Here is an 8,885-nt window from a genome sequence, read left to right as displayed (position 1 = left end):
ATGATCGATTGCAAATTTCCTCATGTCCGTAATTTGGGGAATCTCCTGTTTCCCTGCCAGTTGTCTAAGGACTCGACCGTGAGCATATGGTCTAGCCCCTCTTAATTCGGCAAATATCAAGTAAGGAGTCTTTTCCGCTCGAATCACCATTTGCTTTGGCACCAAAAGACTTTCTATTGACCACTGCACATTTTCTTCTCTTAGCCCTCGAAGACTCGGATACCAGAATTTTAGACCTCCAGTTTTATTGCTATGATTATGGTACATCCACCATTCGTGACCTGCAAGTTCGTTTGATCATTTTAACGGATCTGATTCTTCTGGATTATGGGCTTTGATCAAATGTCTCATCATCCACCATTGAAGTATCAGGTTGCATCCCTAAAAGAAACGCTCTCCGCTTTGACACTTGTCCAAATCCCTATAAATGTCGGCCAAAATCATGGGTGCCAAAGTGTAGTACTTGGTTGCCGACCCATAGCCCACTCTATAAAAGATAGCATGAGTGACCATTACTACACATGAATGGATAGTGTAGTTTAGTCCCTGGGAAATACCATCGTCCCAAATAGGCATATTGCAAAGGCAAGCGGACGTGTCTCCTTCCATTTTTCTTTTGAGACAAACTCTTGTTTAAATTTTTCGTAAGATCATGCATGTCCAAATCGATAGTAGAGCTTTCTAAGAGGAATGTTTGGTCCGGGAAGCTTGTCCATCTATTCGGCTTTGACGAGTGACAGTTTTTCTTTGATTTCGGCAAAATCTCATGTTTTCAGGAAAACAAGATATGTATCGGGTTGACGATTCCTCTTGTTGCACATGTCGACACTCTCATAACTTGCAAGGACTTCTTCAATAGTCAGCGTCATTTCCACTTCCCCCAACCGAAATACCATATTGTCGTTGTCCCAAAACTTTACCATTGTTCCAATTAAACCGGGCCAAGCCACCATTTCCATCAGTGATCGAAGATTGCCTATGTGTCTTTGAACCTTTCTTTTGTCTCCATTGTTCATGAACTTCCACCAAACTTGGAGGTATGGATCAGGTATGGTCACCATTCGGGTTCTCAAAGGTTCATGTGCTGGATTCATTCTACAAGAAAAATAGACAAAGATAAATTACCCCCAACCCCGTAGATAATTGATTTGTTTAAAAATGAGATACACATCCTTCAATTAAACACAATCATGATTGTCTTTTATTGGCAAATGGGCCAAATAGACACAAGGTGGGCTTCTAATGGGCCCAACACACCTTGGGTGTTGGGTCAACTTAGTTCAAAATGCGCTAAAGTCGGGATTTGGTCTCGCTCTACGCTAGTTGACTAAGAGTGGCTTTTGAAAGACCGGGAACTCAAGCGGACAACTTAGGCTGGAACTTACGACAACCATTGGAAGGATGACGAACCAATAAATTGCCGATCATTCTGAAAAAAGGTTGAGTATAAAAAAGACCGGTTGCGGTTCCGCAAAACCGTTCTTAATATACTGTACATACAATAGGAAATGCCATGAAATATAATAATATTTATAGCAGTTTAAACACATTAGGCACAAATAAACAATTCAGTAACTAATAACAATTAATCAAATAAGTCAAATCTTATGGTTAAAACTTAATTAAGTCCCCAACAAAGTCACCGTTTCTGTTTTCTCGAAAAATATAAATAAAATAAAAATGACCAAGTTTTCAAAAAATCGATTAAACTTATGATTTAAGAGAAATCGAATTTCGAAAAGAATAGAGTCACCACTTAATTTTTTTAGTAAAAATTCAAGAAAAAAACACCTAAGGTTTTCAAAGGACTTAAACAGATAAAATCAATTGAAAAAGGGTTCGAGTTCAAATGTACATTTCGAGAAGGTGTTAGGCCCTCGAAATGTCCGCTAACTTGCGGTTGACCGGCGATTTGACTAAAATAACTTTGATTAATTTTAATTTTTAACTAAGTAAAAGAACTCATTTATTTTATTTTTATTTGTTTATTACTACTATTTTTCTAACTAATTATTTTTTAGGGGAAATAAATTAAAGGGGGGTCATCCTAAAGGGAAGTAATTTAAATGACAAGACTAATAATAAAATAGAGTTTAGTAATAAATAAAATGTACAAAAATAAATATTTTTATATTTTAGATATAAAAGAGAAATGACAATCTTCGATAAATTAATTAAGTCAAACCAATTCACATAAAAAAAAGGGTTAGTCAATTCAAATACATATAAAGAGCAAAGGGATGAAATATCAAATTTGGTCTTTGGCCCAAATTCAAAACTTGTCCTAATACTAAAAATGGACCTTGCCCCTTTTTACACATGTTGGACCTGCTGCAAACTTCCTTGGGCCTTTGTCCCCCTTTTCATTCTCATTTGTCCTGATATACACTAGGTGTATAATTGATGTATACACCATGTATTCCGCTAATTCTCGAACTTCCAGACCAGTAATTTTATTCGAGCTTCGTATCTTTGCACTTCTCAATCTGTATTTTTGCGTTTTGACCTGTATATCATATTTTCCGACTGTATACCAATGTATACAGTAGGTATATCAGCTTGTTTTGGACTCTTTCGGAGCTTAGAAATTTAATTTCCAGCATTATCACGCTGCTTTCAGCCTGTACACCAATTTCGCTGACCCGGTAGTGAGGTTGACTCGAGTAAGAAGAGAAAATGTAGGCCTTTACAGCCCAAATCGGAATGCAAAGGGGAAAAGAGAAGTCCGTGAGGATCCAAGGCAGATTCACACATAGAAAACAACAAAACAAGACAAGAATTAGTGATGGAGGACACTTTAATTCTATGCAATACAACCAAGATACATGAAATAGAAATAAGGCAAATATACATGTGATTAGTTCACCGTACCCATGTTATGTTAAGATGACCAAGGAAAGCATACAATGTTTGGAGAGCCTTCACTTAACATTAAACTAACTCCCACATAATAAGGTAAAACATCAGATGAGGGTGATAAATAAAAATTGAGCTCACAGTGATCACATGGATAAAAGGGTATGCACAATTGTTGGACAAAGACAAGAAAACAATTTGGACAAAGAAAACTACTGAAATTATCCTCTATCTAATACTATTACTAGAAGAAATAAAAAGTAGCAAGAGCAAATCATATCAGTCTTATAATTAGCAGATAATAGCATAGGTTATCTATAGAGAAAGGAATCATTTGATGATAAATGGAAAAATAAGAAATACCTATTCATGGGTCCAACAATAAAACTTTTTCAAAATGAATTTTATTTAATAAAGGCAAACAAAATGAATGCTGGAAAATACAACATACATAAAATAGCAGCAAAAATGAAAAAAAACTTGAAATTGTAAGAGACGAACCCAATTTAATTATAAGCTTGAATATGATATGCTCCTTTACTATCCAAACTAGGACAAGAAATATACTAGACTACACATGAATTTTTAAACTAAAAGCTACCTTATTACTACTAGCAGCAACAAAACAATGGTTTAGGACTTCAAAAAGAAATAAACGGAGAAAAAATATTTTGAGTAATCTAAGTAGAGAGGTGAGGGAACACTTGCCTCTACCTTAAGCTAAAACAAATATGGACAGCACCATAAAGTAACATGCTACTGCTGCATCAGCTAATTTTTAGCTTCCAAATACTTGAAGTCAGTAACAAGTAACAACCGATGACAAATAATGGAGAAATGGACATTTAAAGATAGAATGGAGTCTTGCAATAAGCTCGATAACAGGTTCAACAATGACGACAACAAAGAAAACAACTAGAGTCTTGCAATACAAATATTAACACAAAAAAGGCACTCCAACTTAGACATATGACCTATATTAGACTCAAACTGACCCGAAATCTTCAATCATTGATTTTGAAAGAATAAATTCTAATGAACCGATTTAAACATTCAAAATTAGCATACTAGCAGGAGAGAAAGAAAGTCCATCGAGCCCTGTTAGCTACAGTGGACTAATTAAAGTCAAAGCAGAAACAAGAGTGAATAATCATGGATTTCGCAACCCTACACATGTTTATAATTTCATGACTATGCAGAATACTATCAAATAGCCACAATACAGGATAAACGAAAGCATGAGCACACGATACTTCACAGACACGAGGATCTGGATACACATGACGTCAAACGAAACATAACAGTAAATAAAAAGGAAGCAGATTTACCTTTCTCGGAGCAGCGAAATGGGAACAACAACGAGCAGAGAATGAGCAGCAACTTCACCCACACAACCTTAAATTCGACATTTGATTCAAACAACCAACCTAGAAATTCGAACCAACTTCGAGTAAAATAATTTTCTTTTCTTCCAATTCAAGAACAGTTCAAAAATTCTTAAGCATATAACTTTTTCAAAGAAAACCAACTCCCTGTATAGACTCCTCTTTTTTCACTCTGTCTTCTTTCAAAATAATTCTCTCCAAAACAATCTCCATTTTTTTTCAAACAATGAAAGAGGGCAGCCTTATTAGAATGAAACTAGGGTAAGAATTGGGGGGACACGGATGGAACCCGGATGAGAATCGGCTCCATTCGAAATTCAAACTTAAAAAACCTTTCACCATTAAAGGAAGACATACTTTTTTCTGAGATTTCAACCCATTTCGGAAGAGGAAAGGAAAGAAAAAACATGCTGCTGCCATGAGAGGGATGGGGGAAGGAGAAAAAAATTGTACTGGGCCTCTGATTCATTTGACGTTGTGTACTGCTCCGTTTCGAGGCCATGTCGAACTGCGCTTTGTTGTTGACAATTGTTTGCTTTCCATCTCATTGCCGTGAATCTCTTTGTTCCATTGTGAACGTTGGAGGCTTCTGTTGATTTACTCGCTGAAATGGTTCACGCATTGAGGAGGGGTGGGGCACGTACGTGGATCGATTTGAGTCGTTCACGCGCTACTGCTGTTGTTATCGTTAGCTGCTGCTGAAGATGTTTGTTTCTAGGTCTTTTGTGAATGGAATGTGTGGGCTAGACCGGGTCAGGGGATAAAGAGCTAGGCTGGGTTGGCTGGAATAAAAAAAAGGAAATGGGTCTTGCTGAAAGTTTGAGGAATAAAGGAATTGGATATGAAATTGTCAAATGGGTTGTGTACTTGCACTGGGAGTTGGCTGAATTGGCCCAAATTCGGTCTTGCAATTGGGTTAGAACCAATTGATACATCCTGGCTGAAATTATAATAAAAATTAATTAACGATCTAGCCAAATCAGATTAAAAAGGTAACCCAAAAGAATTAATTTTCGAAGATTCGGCTAGAAATCAAAATAAGACTAATTAATATAATTAATTTATGAGCTTCTTAATCTTAACGAAATAAAATAATTAACTTAATTATAAAATAATTAACTTAAATATGAACTAATTAATTCAAAATTGTATTTATGATTTAAACTGAACTAAATTAATAAAATACTTAGCTAAAAAGAAATAAAATCTTTTTGATATGATTTTCAAATATTTATAAAATATATTAATAAATATATAAGGACTATGTGTTATTTGAATATTATAAAAATCACTTAAAAACTTAAAAAAATACTTTTTAAACTAATTATTCTAAATAATTTGAAATCTAAGAAGGTCGAAATTTTATTCCTACCGGGAGGGTCAAAATTGGGTGTCAACAACTGTCCCTCATTTTACTTGTATTAATGCAAGAAATTCGAGGGAAATGAAATTGACAATCCAATTTTGACTAACCACATCTTTGTCTTTTCTGAAAAATGGATTTTGGTACGGACTTAAGAAATTATGGCCGAACCCCGAAAATGTGTTTCCTACATATCTCAGGCTATATGAGAATTCAGGCCACTTGTAGTTCGATACGCTTGATTTTCACGCTTGATTTTGAAAGAATTCAAAAGTTATCCTGATACCGAATTATGAAGGTATCAGAATGCTTGAGAAAAAGATTTAAGAGCGAATAGGGGAATACAACAGAGTTTTCATCATTGGACCCGCCTACATATCCCTCACCTTAGGGTATCAGACTTCTTGTAGTTCGACTTGATTGGTTGAAAAGGAAATCTATTATGCGAGATAACTTTCGGTTGGAAGAGTGACAAAAATAAATCGAATATGAAAAGGAGGCTTGCAACCTCTTAGCCATGAATGTGGTGCGCTTCACACCCATAATTAAGAACTTACACAGATATAATTTCCAAAGCTCTTGGTGCATTGTCACTCAGATTGGAAAGCTGCTTCCGGTAGAGATAAAAAATTTTCGGATGCGAGACTGAAACTGAAAGACCCAAAGATAAACCCACATGTCTTCGGATAGGGGTGTGGTTTGATTGTGGTGGAAGTCGCTCCTCTGGTCGCGTCCTAAGAGTTTAGCACTCCTCTTTGGACTATGCCCCAGTTCACTGCTAAGAAAAAGTTTCACGTTGTGCTGCATCCCTTTTGATGTCGTCCGCACTCGTGGTTTGTTTTGAGAATTCATCCTCTCGGATGCTCTCGACAAAGACTAAGATAAAACTCATTAGCATAAATATGCATTTCAAATGGAGAGATAGTGTCTTTTACCGTGCGCCACTTAATTTCTCTCCTTGAACATTGACGTCAACTTCATCGGGTTTGACGTAAAGCAAATATAGCTTATATATTATATTTGCAATATAATCTTCAATGCATTCTTCTCTTAATGTCGAAGCAATAAAGTAGGCTGATGTAATATGTTGATAGTTTCTCTTGACGTCGTTGTTGACGGTTCTCTTAAAATATTCTTGCAAATGACAATGATGTAGTCAATGTTGATTTTCTCGTGATTCATGGTTTCCTTCCTCGCGATGCATGAATCTTTCTTTTGCGATGCATTACTCTTTATCTGCGACGTATGATTCTTCCTCTTGCGATGCATGGTTGCCTTCTCTGGCTATACATGACTTCTCTCCAATGTATGACTTTCTCCTCTTGCTATGCGTGACTTCCTTCTCTCGCTATGCATGACTTCCTTCTCTTGTTATGTATGACTTATTTTTCTTGCTATGCATGATTTCCTTCTCTTACTATGCATGACTTCCTGCTCTTGATATGCATGATTTCCTTTTCTTGCTATGCGTGACTTCCTTCTCTTTATATGCATGACTTCTCTGTGATGAATGACTTCTTTCTCTTGCTATGTATGACTTCTCCGCAATGCATGACTTCCTCGCGATGCATGACTTTTTCTCCTGCTATGCATGACCTCTTTCTCTTGATATGCATGATCTTCTTTACTGATGATGCCATCCCGGTACCGAACAAAGATAATGCTTCACCGGATAACATAGGTGATCTTCTAGGTATCTTCTAGGTGGCGGTATCGTCTCGATTGACAATATAATAAAAATGACCCTCGGAGTAGTGGTATCATCTCATTTGACAATACAATATAAATGACCCTCCGGGTAGGAGATATTATCATATCTGATAATATAATGTAGATAAACGTCTTCCAAATATCTTTAGTTGCTAGAAAATAAAAATATTGCTCTCTTCGTGGTTTTCGTTTGTTCCATCTCTAAACTTTATGTTCATTATGGACCTCTCCCTGCTGAGAATTAGAATGAAATAATGCTATTCATATTCCCAAATCTTTGATATAAGAAACATAAAATATTTCGTGCATCCATAGAAAAATTGTCAATTTTGGGGAGCTCGTCCCCCTTTTGACTTCTCCATATTCATTAAATGGAGGACTATGCTAATCTTGCGACAAACCTATAGACCTACATCCACAGAAAAATTGTTAGTTTGAAAATGAACTGATCTGTGTCGATCTCTTCGGTTGTCTACTCCTTGTCTTGCTATCTCCAGTTGATTTCTCCGATCTCCCGCTTCTTGATAGATGAGACAAAACATTTTTATACAAAAATAATTGAAACACGAAAGAAAAGTTTTAAGGAAAATAGACTTTCAAAAATGAAATATTAGGAAAAGATCACTGCCAAGTGTCATGTCACGTCCAACTTAATGAACGTCTTTAAGGTTGATGCCTTAAAGTCTATTCGATTATTTGCTGAGAAGTATTCAAAGTTGTTCCAACTGTCGATGAACCTTATTGAAATTTTTGAGGTCATCCTCAAAAATTTCTGTCCCAGTTAACTGTCTTGGCTTATCTCGAACTGATGATGAACAAACCATGGAATTTTTGGGATCTTTTCAAAAAATTTGTCCCAGTTGCAATTCCCATCGTAACTTCAGTCTTGACTTTGTTGGAGAGATCTTCTTCTTGAGAATTTTTGAGTCCCTCTCAAAAATTCTATCCCAGTTTTTATTATATAGAAAACTAGAAATCTTAAGGGAAATATGACCGAGCCATTGTGGCACCCATGTATCCCGTTGAGGCAAAAATCAAGTCAAACATAGTTCCTCTTCAAAGATTAACAAAAATAAGAAATTAACAAAGAAATTGACCGAGGCCGACACAAGCCGCCTACGTATCTCATTCTTGAGAATTCACGTCGAACGTAGTTCAAGTACAAAATGAAACATTAAATAGGGATAAAGGGGTGGTCGAGGCCGACATAGGCCGCTTATGTATCTCATTCTTGAGAATTCAGGTCAAACGTAGTTCATTACAAAAGGGAAAAAAATTTAAACGAAGCGATTACAAGCAAATAGAACGATTACAAGGAAATGACAGAAATACAAACTGAAACTTTACACATAATATCTCTTGGCAGCATCTGAGTTGATCGGTTTTGGCCATTCGGTGCCATCCATCTCCGAGAGGACCAAGGCACCTACGGATAACACTTTGCGAACCATGTAGGGTCCTTGCCAATTTGGCGCGAATTTCCCTTTGTACTCATCCTGATGAGGGAAAATGCGTTTAAGGACTAACTGACCAATTTCGAATGCTCTGGATCTTACTTTCTTGTGGAAAGC

The sequence above is a fragment of the Solanum tuberosum genome, unplaced genomic scaffold (genome assembly GCF_000226075.1).
Source record: "Solanum tuberosum cultivar DM 1-3 516 R44 unplaced genomic scaffold, SolTub_3.0 scf00198, whole genome shotgun sequence".
In the NCBI taxonomy this organism is placed as follows: domain Eukaryota; kingdom Viridiplantae; phylum Streptophyta; class Magnoliopsida; order Solanales; family Solanaceae; genus Solanum; species Solanum tuberosum.
The sequence above is the reverse complement of the archived record's forward strand: the minus strand, read 5'-3'. Positions refer to the sequence as shown.